Source organism: Triticum urartu, chromosome 5 (assembly GCF_003073215.2).
Source record: "Triticum urartu cultivar G1812 chromosome 5, Tu2.1, whole genome shotgun sequence".
Classification (NCBI taxonomy): Eukaryota; Viridiplantae; Streptophyta; class Magnoliopsida; order Poales; family Poaceae; genus Triticum; species Triticum urartu.
In genome coordinates, this window is record NC_053026.1 from 442,364,009 (window position 1) to 442,378,963 (window position 14,955).

The following is a 14,955-nucleotide window of genomic DNA, read 5'->3' on the forward strand; positions in this document are numbered from 1 at the left end:
ACTTCTTGGAGAGTGGTGTCTCCTAGATTGGCTAGGTGTCACTTGGGAGCCTCCGACAAGATTGTGGAGTTGAACCAAGGAGTTTGTAAGGGCAAGGAGATCGCCTACTTCGTGAAGATCTACCGCTAGTGAGGCAAGTCCTTCGTGGGCGATGGCCATGGTGGGATAGACAAGGTTGCTTCTTCGTGGACCCTTTGTGGGTGGTTGCTTCTTCGTGGACCCTTCGTGGGTGGAGCCCTCGTGGACTCGCGCAACCGTTACCCTTGTGGGTGGAGCCCTGTGGACTCGCGCAACCGTTACCCTTCGTGGATTGAAGTCTCCATCAACGTGGATGTAGGATAGCACCACCTATCCGAACCACGGGAAAAACATCCGTGTCTCCAATTGCGGTTTGAATTCTCCAAACCCTTCCCTTTACATTCTTGCAAGTTGCATGCTTTACTTTCCGCTGCCAATATACTCTTTGCATGCTTGCTTGAATTGTGTGATGATTGCTTGACTTGTCCTACAATAGCTAAAATCTGCCAAGAACTAAAATTGGGAAAAGGTTAAGTTTTTATTTGGTCAAGTAGTCTAATCACCCCCCCTATAGACATACTTTCGATCCTACACCTGGACACTGGATAGGATCCACGTCGCCGCCCCAACCCCGCGGACACCTCACTCGCCCCCCTGCCTCTCTCCCTCGCTCTCTCGCACCATGGCCAATGCACCTGCCCCCGCACCGCCGCCGTAGTCGCGCCCTCCGTCGTCCCCGCGCCGAGCCACCGTGTCCAGAAGCTCCGCCGCCCTCCACTCCTTCGAGCAAGCGGAGCCCCGAGCGCTCGCTTGCCCCACAGCCTCTGCAACAACCTCGCCTGACTCTGCCAACGCCGGAGATCCTCTTCGTCGTCGCCACCGCATCAGCTCGTCCCCGACCGCGCCGTCCATTCCTACGTGACCCCCGTGAGCTCAGCTACCTCCCCATCCTCTCTGTTTGCTTTCTTGTGCACCGTAGCAACTGCACGAAGCTTCACCGCACGAGCCACCGCCGAGCTCGTCGCCGACGTGTCTCCGGCCACACCACCGTGTCCAACACACTCACTACACACCCATGAGGCTGTAGCACCCCTCTGCGGCCCCTGTCGTGCCTCCTAACGCCGTTTCCATGCACGCCCAAACTCCGGCCGCCGCCTAGCTCGACGCCGGCGTCATCTCCGGCCACCCCCGCACACACCGCTTGCTCCACTCGGCACGCGAGTTCACCAGCAGCATGTAGATGCCCTCCGCCGGCCATTTGGTCGCCGGAGGAGGAATTCCGATGCCCTCCGCCGCGTCTGTCCTCGCCGGCGGCTTAACGCCGGCGGGTTTGACCCGTTGACCTTGACTAGGTGGGCCCAGGTTGACTCCCCTGAGTCTATGACAAGTGCCCCCCCCCCCCCCTGCTAATTAACCCAGATTAGTTTTAACTAAATTTAGATAGTTTAAATAACTGCTGACACGCGGGACCCACTGTTCAGGTTGACCTGGACGTCCCCGTTGACCACTGATGTCACCCTGACACACTGCTGACGCAATAACTAATTTCTGGATTTATTTTTATATAGAGAATTCCAGAAATTCTTGCAAACTTTAAAACATCATAGAAATTAATCTGTAACTCCAAATGAAAATATTTATATGAATTTTGATCAGAAAAATTCAATCTATCCATTGGTAATGGTTTCATGCATGACAAAACAAGTTAACCTTGCTGTTTAAGCAAAATAAGATAATGCACTAATATGGCTATGTTAAATGAACTAACATTTGAATCTTTGATTCAAATGGGTTCATTCCTTTCTGTTTTAGCTTGCATTAGGCCAAGACACATTCATTTTGCCATGTCATAGCATGCATCATATTGTTGCATATTGTCATGTGTTGATTATGTTCGGTGTGTCTTTCGTGGTAGGTTCTGCCTTCGAGGATAACCCCGAATATCCGTCTGAAGGGCAGTACCCTACTACCACTACATCAGGCAAGCAAACCCATTGATCATATCGATACAATCCCATGTTCTCGCCTCTGCTCTCATTTACTGCATTAAGACAACAACGTTTCAAACTGTTGTGTGCTACGGTAGTTGAACCCTTATCCTCTGCATGACCTGTCATTGCCACAGTAACTAGATGAAACCCACTAGCATGTGTAGGAGTTGATTGAGCCTTGTATGTGTTTCCTACCTTGCTATGCCTGCTATGCTTAGAGTTGTGTCAGGGCTGGTTCATCTGGGTGATGGGCTAGAGTGAAATGATGATGTCGGTAATGTGAGGGATGTGTTGAACATGATTTGGTAAAGGTATCGATGAGAGGCCATGTAGGAGTACATGGTGGGTAGTTTCATTGAGGCCGTCCCTAAGAATTGAGATCTGTATGTGTGATTTAAGATTCAGTTACTACCATACATTGGGCCCGAAACCAATGGACCCTCTCGGCTTCTTAATCACCCTAGTACTCTGTCCAGGAGTTGCAATTAGTTTCTGGTGTTTGTAGGTTATTTGTTGGCGGCCGTGCGTAGCGCTGACCCTAGGGTTGGGCTATGTTGCGGTAGATACACCGTGGCTGGGTATGCCGGGCGCCTGTTTGGTGTCTCGGGACCCTGTTCACATCGTTCGGGGCCGTATGTGGAAACCTCGGCCGGACTCCCTGCGGGTGGAACCTAGATAGGCGATAAACCTGGAATAGAGACTTGAGTGTTTAGGTAGGCCGTGGCCGACACCCTCACTGGGCTTCCGCTTGAAGGTTGCCGAGTACATGTCGTGTAAACGACGGTAAGTGGTGAAAGCATGTATGAAGAAGTACACCCCTGCAGGGTTAACATCATCTATTCGAATAGCCGCGTCCACAGTAAAGGACTACTTGGTTGCCTATACAGTTCATAGACAAGTTAATGGATACTACTAAAAGACTCAAGATAAGTGTGAGTACCGAGGATGGCCCTCTCGTAGGATGACGAGGGAGGATCCCCGGTGGTGTATTGTGTTGGTGATTAGTGGACTCGTGTGTGAAAACTATTTTACTAAGTGGTGTCCCGTAGGATATCTTAGCCAAGAGTCAAAGCTGGCTTGCTAAAATAACTCCACCACCTTCTTGAGAATGAGCATGTATAGTAGGTTCTGATGTAAGACTTGTTGAGTACCTTTGTACTCATGTTTGTTTAATTATTGTTTTCAGACGACAACTCCACCCCCTCCGATGGGTTTTATGTAGATCTCGACGTCAATGAGTGACTTGCCACCCAGGTGGGGATCCTGGCCATGGAGGGCCCTATGTAGATAGACAAGCTTCGAGAAGCCTTCTTTCTTTCTAGTGTCTGTACTCAGACTATTTGCTTCCGCATGTGCTTGTATGCTTGTATGACTTGAGTGTCGGGTGATGTGACCCCTACCTGTATGAACATGTTATGTATGGCTCTCTGGAGCTTTTAAATAAAGTACTTGAGTTGTAGAGTTTTGTTGTGATGCCATGTTGTATTTGCACATATCGAGCATATTGTGTGTATGATTGAAATGCTTGGTATGTGTGGGATCCGACAATCTAGTTGTTTATCCATGGCAGCCTTTCTTATGGGGAAATGTACTCTAGTGTTCCTCGAGCCATAGTAGTCCGCTACAGCCCGGTTCACCGGAGTCCTGCTAGCCCAGCACTACTGCTCAGGACACTTGACTGGCCGGCATGTGTTTCACTTTGTTCCTATGTCTGTCCCTTCGGGGAAATGTCACGAGGTGACATCCGGAGTCCTGCCTAGCCTGCAACAGCCCGGGTCCCCCGGAGTCCTGTTAGCCCAGTGCTACAGCCCGGATTCACTCGCTGATGACCGACATGCTCGATGTGATTCATGTATGCCTGTCTCCATAGTTCTGTGCCGCTTTGGGTTCTCGACTAGCCATGTCAGCCCGGGTTCTCTGTCATATGGATGCTAGCGACACTATCATATACATGAGCCAAAAGGCGCAAACGGTCCCGGGCCATGGTAAGGCGACACCCGTGGGGATACCGTGTGTGAGGCCGCAATGTGATATGAGGTGTTACCGACTAGATCGATGTGACTTGGAATTGGGGTCCTGACATCTAAGCCTAAAGAAGCTCCCAAGCCAGCTGCTCCAAAACCCAAAACTGCACCAAAGAGGAGTACCATGAACATTCCAGCTGCTGAGAAAAACAAGGCCCCAGTGCCTGAAACTATTGCTGAAGAAGAAGATGATGAGACACATGTTTTGAGAAAGTTAAAGCCAAAAATTCCAGATCATAATGATGCTCATCCTGTAGCAGAAAACATGAAGATCGGGAAGGACTCAGGATTGAGGCTATGGAGAGAGTCAGATCCATATGCCACCAGGAGGAGAACTGTTGTGGACTACAGGTTCCATACCAAAGAACAGCAGGACTTCTATGAGACATGTTGCTTGACAAGAAACCAATAGTATGTGACATGAGATGGGTCAACTGGGAGTACATCAAGGAGAATGAAGAACACTATCCAGGAGTATATGACAGTTTCAAGGCTTGTGGAGTTGATGAGTTTGTGGCTCAGAAGCTCACAAAGTGGAATGATGAGCTTATCATGCAGTTCTACTCCGCAGCTCACTTCTACCCAGATGGCAAGATAGTCTGGATGTCTGAAGGCACTAGATACCAGTCAACAGTAGCAGAATGGGCTCAATTGATCAATGCTCCTGAGGAGAATGAAGATGACTTGGATGTCTATGCCAAGAAGAAGAAGGATCACAACTCCATGGCTAGCATGTACAAGGAGATTCCTGATGCAGATCTTGAGACTCACCAATTTGGATCACTGAAACACCTGCTGTCAGGACTGCCTACCATCAATTGGATCCTGAGGCACACTCTTCTGGCCAAGTCTGGTGATCACATAATGATCAGAGGCCACTCCATCAATCTGCTACATATATTTGATGTGCCACAAAAGTTCAAGGTCATGAGTCTTATAGTTGAAACTATCAAGAGGACAGCTGCTGACCAAAAGAGAAGCTGTGGGTATGCCCCACAGATACAGGAGTTGATTAACCCCAAGATGGGCACTGGCACATACTTGTTGGACAAGGAGCACATTCCTATCTATCTAGATTTTGAGGACAACCAAGTGATTATGAATGAGGATGAACCATCTTTTGTGCAAGCTCAAGCAAAGAGGGAGAAGGCAAAGGCAGAGAAAGCTGCAAAGATGCCAACCATGGAAGAGGCATCTCAGTATCTTATGAAGAGCAAGCAAGATCAGCTTGGCTACTTGATTGCATCCACTCTAAGGATTGAGAAAGGGCTGGGCACCCTGACTCAAAACCAGGAGAGCTTGGAAAGGATCATGGAGCAGAAGTTCCATGACATGGATGTGAAGGTAACTGAGATCCAGTCTGTTGTGGAGCAACTTCAGGATGATATGCAGGAGAGGAAGGGAAAGACAACCACTGAGGCATTTGCCAGAGTGCCTAGAGCTCAGAGCTCAACTGCAGTGCCAGTAACAGACACCAGAGCCACTTCATCTACACCAGCTACAACTTCAGTGCCACCAGCTCCAGCACCTACTCCAACAGCTCCATCTACATCGACTGAAGCCTTCATTCTTGGAGTTCTCCGGACACCACCACCTGAAGACCAAGCCTGAGAGACGATTTAGTGCTATGCATTTTCTACGAACTTTTTGGTAACTTGTTGCCAAAGGGGGAGAAAAATGTATAGATCATAGGCTTCGAGAGAGAGCGTTGCTTTTTATTCTCTCTTGCTTTGTGGTTGAACTTTATTTGCTTCATTGCGATACTTTCTGTCTGTGTGATACTTGGATGATCATGTGTGTTTGATCATATGCTACATTAATGCTTGTTGGATGACATTATCATTTTATCCCTATATGATCATTCACTTTGCTTGGTGATGAGTGCATGTATTTAATTATTATCATTTTGAGTGCTCCACCAAGATGTATGTGACATGGAAGAGTAACCCATGAGCCTAACTCTCTGTGCATTTGCAGTCCAAAGCAAATCATAAACTATGCACAAATTTAGGGGGAGCTCTTGCTTTTCACATACTTCTCAAAGCGACAATGTTTTTCACTCTTATTATCATTCGTCGAAGCTTTGATCTATATGTTGTCATCAATTACCAAAAAGGGGGAGATTGAAAGTGCAACTATCCCTGGGTGGTTTTGTTAATTCCTAACAACATATAGCTCATTGAGCTAACATTATTCCAAGATTAATATTTCAGGAAAAGCTCAATGAATGGCATGGCATGGATGAGGAAAGTGGACCCCACAAAATACTAAGGACAAAAAGATTGGCTCAAGCTCAAAGCTCAAGACTCTACATTTTATATTTTAGTGATCCAAGATCACATTGAGTCTATAGGAAAAGCCAATACTATCAAGGAGGGATGAGGTGTTGCTTGATGAGATTCTTGCTTCATAGTGCTTAGTGATATGCTCCAAAACCCTCAACTACCTTCCCACATCCACATATGACCTATACCAAAAGTCAAACTCGGCCCCACCGATTCTTTCTATCCGGCGCCACCGAGTTCAGATGTCATAGCCACTGCCACAAACCCTACGCAAATAGGTCTCACCGATAGGGATCTCGGTCCCACTAAGATGGGGTTGTAATCTCTCTGTTTCCCTTCGTAACGTTTCGGTCCTACCAAGATGAGCGATCGATCCTACCGAGATTGCAATGTAAACTCTCTGTTTCCCTTGTGTAACATTTCGGTCCCAGCGAAATGAGCAAATCGGTCCCACCGAGTTTACCTGACCAACTCTCTGGTTAGCTTATTACCAAAATCGGTAGGATCGGTAGGATCGATCCTACCGAGATGGGGTTGTAATCTCTCTGTTTCCCTTCGTAACATTTCGGTCCTACCGAGATGAGCGATCGATCCTACCAAGATTGCAATGTAAACTCTCTGTTTCCCTTGTGTGACATTTCGGTCCCAGCGAAATGAGCAAATCGGTCCCACCGAGTTTACCTGACCAACTCTCTGGTTAGCTTATTACCAAAATCGGTCCCACCGAGTTTGTGTAATCGGTCACACTGAGATTACGTTATGCCCTAACCCTAACCATATCGGTCCTACTGAGTTGCCTCTCAGTCCCACTGAAAATCCTAACGGTCACTAGGTTTACTGAATCGGTTTGACCGAGTTTCTTAATTCGGTCTCACCGAGATTGGAAAATTGTGTGTAACGGTTAGTTTTTGTGTGGAGGCTATATATACCCCTCCACCCACTCTTCATTCGTGGAGAGAGCCATCAGAACATACCTACACTTCCAATACACATTTTCTGAGAGAGAACCACCTACTCATGTGTTGAGGCCAAGATATTCCATTCCCACCATATGAATCTTGATCTCTAGCCTTCCCCAAGTTGCTTTCCACTCAAATCTTCTTTCCACCAAATCCAAATCCTGTGAGAGAGAGTTGAGTGTTGGGGAGACTATCATTTGAAGCACAAGACCAAGGAGTTCATCATCAACACACCATTTGTTACCTCTTGGAGAGTGGTCTCTCCTAGATTGGCTAGGTGTCACTTCGGAGCCTCCGACAAGATTGTGGAGTTGAACCAAGGAGTTTGTAAGGGCAAGGAGATCGCCTACTTCGTGAAGATCTACCGCTAGTGAGGCAAGTCCTTCGTGGGCGATGGCCATGATGGGATAGACAAGGTTTCTTCTTCGTGGACCCTTCGTGGGTGGAGCCCTCCGTGGACTCGCGCAACCGTTACCCTTCGTGGGTTGAAGTCTCCATCAACGTGGATGTACGATAGCACCACCTATCGGAACCACGACAAAAACATCCGTGTCTCCAATTGTGTTTGAATTCTCCAAACCCTTCCCTTTACATTCTTGCAAGTTGCATGCTTTACTTTCCGCTGCTCATAGACTCTTTACATGCTTGCTTGACTTGTGCTAAGATAGCTAAAATCTGCCAAAGACTAAAATTGGGAAAAGGATAGATTTTTAATAGGTCAAGTAGTCTAATCACCCCCCTCCCCTCTAGACATACTTTCGATCCTACAAGGAATCATTATTTTCCGCGTAATAAGGAGGCACTTCCTTGCTGTAGCCGTGGACCCAGCTATCAGCCTCTCCACGTAAAGTCCACATCCGATGGAAGTCGTTCCTTGACTATGTTGACCATGCCGCGCCGAGAGCACCAGGGCGGTGGACGACGGCGAGGACTAGGAAGGGGACGACACAGAGGCAGGGAAGACTCGGTTGTTGTTTCCCACACGGAGGGGAGTACGACTGTACGAGGGTTTACTGGTTCGTCTGCCGTCGCCAGAGAATAACAGCAGGTGTGGGTGAGTAGAGGGATGGCTAGGCCAGCGATGGGAGTACGGTCGGGCGGTGAGGCCTGTGCGGCAGCACAGCCGGCCACGAGGAGGAGGGAGCAGGCAGTCCCGCCGCGCTTGTTTGAGCGGCTGGAGCAGGAAGAGCAGAGATTGAAGAAGCACGACGGCTGTTGGATGGACATCCAACAGCCAGTGCTTGTGCATCAACCTTTTTTTAGGAAAGCCTCAAATTTGTGGAAAACAGCATACAGCCCATCTACCATTATTTCTAATAATTTACAGCCCATTTGCTAATTCTTAAGGTTTTTTTTGGAGCCCATATTCTTTTTATTAGCATTACAGCCCATATTGTGGCAACGGTTAAAAAATTATACGAAATTTTGCATATTTCGGTGCGGTCCGAACTGTTTTTAATCTCGAAATTTCGACTCACATTCAAACTAATTTTAAAAATAAATGTATATCAATATAAAATCCAACAAATTCTCCACACATAAAAATTAATGTAATTTAAAATCTTGAAATAAAAAAAGATATTTGAAACTAATTGCCGGTTTGATGTGTTTTAAAAATGTACAATCCATTTCTCATTACTGATGGGCCATTTTCTCGGCCATCCGAATGAAAGCTCTCCTCGTCTTGAAAGATTTGCTGCCCAACAGGCCTGACAAAGCAACTTACTTGGCAAATCACAGAAAAATTAGGCTGTGGCCATGGACCCAGCTGTCAGCCTCTCCACGTACAGTACTCTTCCGATGGAATTCATTCCTTGACAATGTTGACCACGCCGCGCGGAGAGCACCACGGCGGTGGATGACGGTGAGGCCTAGGAAGGGGACGACGCGGCAGTGGAAGCCCGCCCGGAGAGGACTATGAGGGTTCACTGGTTCGGCTGCGGTGTGAGGCTGCCGTCGCCGCAGGGCCTGGCCAGTGGTGGGAATAGTAGGGGGTGGTGAGGCCTCTGCGGCAGCACAGCCGGCCATGGGAGGCAGGAGCATGCGGCACGACCGGCGCTGCTTTGGGCGGCTGGAGCAAGAAGACCAGAGGTTGAAGAAGCACTACGGCTGTTGGATGGACATCGTACGGTCACTGGAGCTAGAATTGTTCATATTGACTAAGTTGACAAAGCCCTTCGTCCCCGTCAACTTAGTAGGCCCGCAAGTCAGCCTCCCAGCAAGGTGGGTCCCAGCTAGCCAGGGGAGTATTCTTTTTTTGTGCGTAATAAGGAGGCACTTCCAGTGGGTCCGAGCTGATAGCGGGGGGGGGCGTTTTTTTCGTGAAATACGGCGGCCCATCCGGTGGGTCCCAGCAGTCAGGGGGAAATGATTTTTTCGCAAAATACTGGTGGCCCGTCCGGTGGGTCCCCGCTGTCAAGTGGAGGAATAATTATTTTCCGTGTAATAAGGAGGCACTTCCTTGCGGCTGCCGTGGACCCAGCTGTCAGCCTCTGCACGTATATTACTCTTCCGATGGAAGTCGGTCGTTGACCACGCCGCGCCGAGAGCACCAGGGCGGTGGACGATGGCGAGCACTAGGAAGGGGACGACTCGGAGCCGGGGAAGACGCAACAGTGATGCCCACGCGAAGAGGAGTACGAGGGTTCACTGGTTCGGCTGCGGTGTGAGGCTGCTGTCGCCGCAGAATAACAGGGGGTGTGGGTGAGTAGAGGGATGGCCTGGCCAGCGGTGGGAGTAGTAGGGGGCGGTGAGGCCTCCGCAGCATCACAGCCGGCCACGGGAGGCAGGAGCACGCGGCACGACCAGTGCTTGTTTGGGCGGCTGGAGCAAGAAGACCATAGGTTAAAGAAGCACTACAGTCGTTGGATGAACATCGTACGGTAACAGGAGCTAGAATCGTTCATATTGACTAAGTTGACAAAGCCCTCCGTCCCCGTCAACTTGGTAGGCCCACAAGTCATCCTCCCACTATGCTGGGTTCCAGCTGGCAGGGGGAATATTCATTTTTTATGCGTAATAAGGAGGCACTTCCTTGCGTGCGAAGATAGCTGGTGGGTCCGACATGTCAGCGGGGGGCACTTTATTTCGTGAAATACAGAGGCCCTTCCGGTGGGTCCTAGATGTCAGGTGGAGGAATCATTATTTTGCGCGTAATAAGGAGGCATTTCCTTGTGTGCGGCCGTGGACCCAGCTGTCAGCCTCTCCAGGCACAGTCTACTTCCAATGGTGTCGTTCGTTGACCACGCCGCGCCGAGCGCATCCAAGGTGGTGGACAACGGCGAGGCCCCGGACAGCAACGAGCCGGAGATGGGAAGACGCGGGAGTAGAGTCGCAGACAGAGAGGTGTACGAGGGTTAACTGGTTCTAGTGCGGTGTGGTTCAGCAGTCGGTGGAGAAGAACAGGAGGTGTGGAGGGGTGGAGGGATGGCCTGGCCAACGGTGGAGTAGCGCTTCATAGAGAAGCCTGCTAAGCAGAGCTGCTAGCAGTAGGAGGAGGGAGGTGGTCCCGGCGGCGCTGGAGGAAGAAGACGAGAGATTGAAGATGGATGCCGGTCGTTGGATGTAAATCCAACGGCTAACATGTCAGAATCATTTGTTCACTAAATTGACAATGACTTGCATTGGCTTCGACCTATTGGCCCACATTTCAACCTCCAAAAATGTGGCACGTATTCAACCCATTTTTTCAGAATTTACAGTCTTTTTTTGCGCGGTAGAATTTATAGTCAATTTGATCTTTTTTCTGAATTACAGCCATTAGCTGGGCTGGGTGAACAAATAATGTAGCGTCCATGCGGCCCGTTTATTTTATTTCCTAAAAAATTACAAGCCATTTGCACTTTCTCAAAATACACTGGGCTGATTCTAATTATAATGTTGGGTTGGGCCAGCAATGTTATCAAAAAATAAAAAGGGGCTGAGCATTTTGTTATAAATATATTTAAATAATAAGTGATATTATTACTTTTATCCTTAAATCTTACCAAGCTTTTGTACACAATCACTAGGATTTTCGTGCCAAAACAATCCAGGATTTTATTTGTTAAGAATTTTTTTATATAAATTAATAAGATGTGGGATATTGTTTTCTTACATATGTAAGTATCTGTTAAATATATGATGACAATAAAAATAATATATAATAACATATAAAATAATTTTTTTAGAAAAACAGGGAGCATCTCCCCGGTTCCATTGCTGAGAACGAAACCACAACATATTCTGATACAGCACCTCAAAGAGCAGTTCGAAAGCAAAGGTAGAAAAGCTACAAACTAGGGGGTGGATGAACAAGTTCTCTGAATAACACAAATCACCCGATTGGTGCCAAAGGCAGAGCGGATAGAGCACTCAAATGACACAAGGAGGGTCCAGCGAAGCCTTCATGGTCTTCAGCCGAGGGGGCGTGTCAGCCTGCGGCGACCAGTAAGCAAGCGGAGACACCAAGCTGGAAGGCATAGCATGGTGGATGTCCCTCTTTTTCGGCGCCAAGTGCCCATCATCTTCATCAGAGATCTTGAGATGATCCCACGGGTCCAGCCCTAGAGCAGGTCGAGACTTGTTCAGCCACAAGTGATCGCCAACGGTTTCTGGAGGCATCTTGTTAGGGTTTCCACGAAGCTCATCAACTTGTCCTTGTCCGATCCGGAGGAGAGAATCGCCCAGTTCCTCACCATGTTCCTGATCAACCTCAAGACCTGCGAAATGGAAATCCAGGAGGTGTTACTGAAAATCGTAGCATTTCTATATTTCCAGAGGCACCAAAGGACAGCTGAGCTAATAGTGTTTAAAACTGAGCACTTTTTTGTAGCAATCCATAATCTGGCGACAGATTCAAAGGATGAGCCAATCTGACTAGAGAAATATTCCTCAATGTGGGCCCAGAGATGTTTAGCAACTATACATTCAAAAAATAGGTGAGAACAAGACTCTTGTTCCAAGCAGTAAACACAATCAAGGGGTTTGATGATGTGTCTCTTCCTAAGGTTATTCCTAGTCATCAATTTGTTTTTGGAGAGAAGCTAGAGAAATACATGAATTTTAGGGGGAACTCTCAATTTCCAGACAGCAGGGATAAACACGAGTTGACCCCCTCTAAAGTTGATAACATGATAGAGGGAGCTGGAGGAATACTTCCCCTTATTGTCCAGCTGCCAAATCAGGGCATCCGGCTCGGCAGTAAAGGTAATGCTTTTGGCAATTTCCTCCAACTGGAACCATTGTTCCATGAGACTATCACTAAAGTTCCTTCTAAAAGAGAGTTTTAGGCATTGACCATCCCCAACTTCATTGACACTTTTGTTAAGCTCATTGCAGACAGAGTAAATAGGCCAAAATTGGACTGCTAGGGGGGATGTGCCAAACCAAGTATCTTCCCAGAACCTGGTTCTTCTCCCATCCCCTATGTTCCATCTGTAGCCAAATTTCACAGCATGCGTAATAGATTTTAATCCTTTCCAGAATCTAGAGGTCTTAGGGTTGGAGGAAGGGACAAAAATATTAGGTTTATTTCCTAGGTATTTATGGGCAATAAGAAGCTTCTAGGGTTTTAGGTCTTCCTCATAGAATCTTTTAATCCAAGACGCTAGAAGATAGATGTTAATTTCTTGGAGGTTAGGTATGCCTAGGCCTCCAAAATCTTTTTTCATAGAGACTAGGGTCCAATTAGCAAGGTGTAGCTTCCTATTTCCCTCAAAATAATTCCACAAGCAATGAGACATCTGAGAATTGATGAGGTTCACTGCCCATTTAGGGAACTTGAAGAAGGAGAGGAGATACAATGGAATGCTAGCCAAACAAGCTTGTATGAGGATCAATCTACCTCTGTAAGAGACAAGTTTGCCCCTCCACCCAGCAATCCTTTTAATGATTTTATCCAGAAGGGGTTGGATATCCTCTCTCCTCAGTTTATCATAGTGGAGAGGGATACCTAGGTACTTAATGGGGAAGTTACCTTTATTACAGACTAGAATAGAGAGGAAGTCAGCTAACTCCTGATCATCCATGTTGATAGGGATGAGTTCACTTTTAGAGTAGTTGATTCTCATGCATGAGACTTGTTCAAAACAGGTGAACAGTTTTCAGATTGCTAGCATGTGTGGAGTCATTGTCTAAGAAAAGGATGGTATCATCTGCATATTGAAGGCAGATGATGCCACCAGGGCAGACCTCAGGACAGAGCCCTGCAATCAGACTATGATCAGCAGCTTTGCTCAGCATTTTAGTAAGAACGACAACTACTAAATTAAACAAAAGCGGGGAGATGGGGTCACCTTACCTAAGGCCTTTACCAGCAAGGAAAAAATCACTTCCACAGTTATTTAACTTGACCCCAACAGACCCCCCATGAGTAAGTTGCTAGATCCAACTAGTCCATTCCCCCCCCCCAAACCTCTAAGCTCCAGGAGTTTCATAAGGAAATCAAGGTCAACTTTATCGAAGGAAATCTAAACTAGAACTACCATCTAGAGAAAAATTCTCACAAACAGAGCCTTCAGATATGTTTTGGTGAGGGTAAATAAAGGAAGAGCATTAAATGCCATCATTAAGAGAAGTAACATCTACACCAATCTTAGCAGCAATGGCATTGAAGGAAGGATCATTCAAAATGGAGAAGGAAGTGTGTTTCATACCCTGGGGTTTTTGCACTTCCAGGTTCTGAACCTCTTTGAGCTGTTGAGCCTTTTCAATAATGGTTCTCTTGTCACCAGCTACCCTGGCACTGGTTCTGGTGGCTTGAACAGGACCCCATTTGGGAAGGTGCTTCTCCTTAGGAAGGGCAGGGAAGTCAGAGTTGTATTTTGAGTCCAAATTGTCTGGGAGTTCAGTTGTTTCAACAAGTGCCTCTTAATCCTCTTGTAGATCTACAGAACCTTCTAATTCCATCAGATCATCATCTTCCAGGAGCTCCATTTCCCTGAGGAGGTTGAATCCATCAGTTTCATCAAGCACAGAATTCAAGATCTTTTCCTGGATGCTGAGTTGGGGAGTGTATGGAGAATCAGGGAGGTGTTTCTTGAGGACTGAAGTGGGTGTAGTTTCTCCAAGCATATGATTGTGGCCAAAAGACTGTCCTCTGATGTTAGGGGCCCCAGAATTGGCAGCAGGCACATTATCTGATTCAGATCTAGAGCTCCTGTTGGATTCAGCATCTTCAGTAAGATGTTGGGGAACGTAGTAATTTCAAAAAAAATCCTACGCACACGCAAGATCATAGTGATGCATAGCAACGAGGGGAGAGTGTGATCTACGTACCCTTGTAGACCGACAGCGGAAGCGTTAGCACAACGCAGTTGATGTAGTCGTACGTCTTCACGGCCCCAGTGATCAAGCACCGAAACAATGGCACCTCCGAGTTTTAGCACACGATCAGCTCGATGACGATCCCCGGACTCCGATCCAGCAAAGCGTCGAGGAAGAGTTTCGTCAGCACGACGGCGTGGTGACGATCTTGATGTTCTACTGTCATAGGGCTTCGCCTAAGCACCGCTACAATATTATCGAGGATTATGGTGGAAGGGGGCACCGCACACAGCTAAGAAAATGATCACGTGGATCAACTTGTGTGTCTATGGGGTGCCCCCTGCCCCCGTATATAAAGGAGTGGAGGAGGGGAGGGCCGGCCCTCTCTATGGCGCGCCCTAGGGGAGTCCTACTCCCACCGGGAGTAGGATTC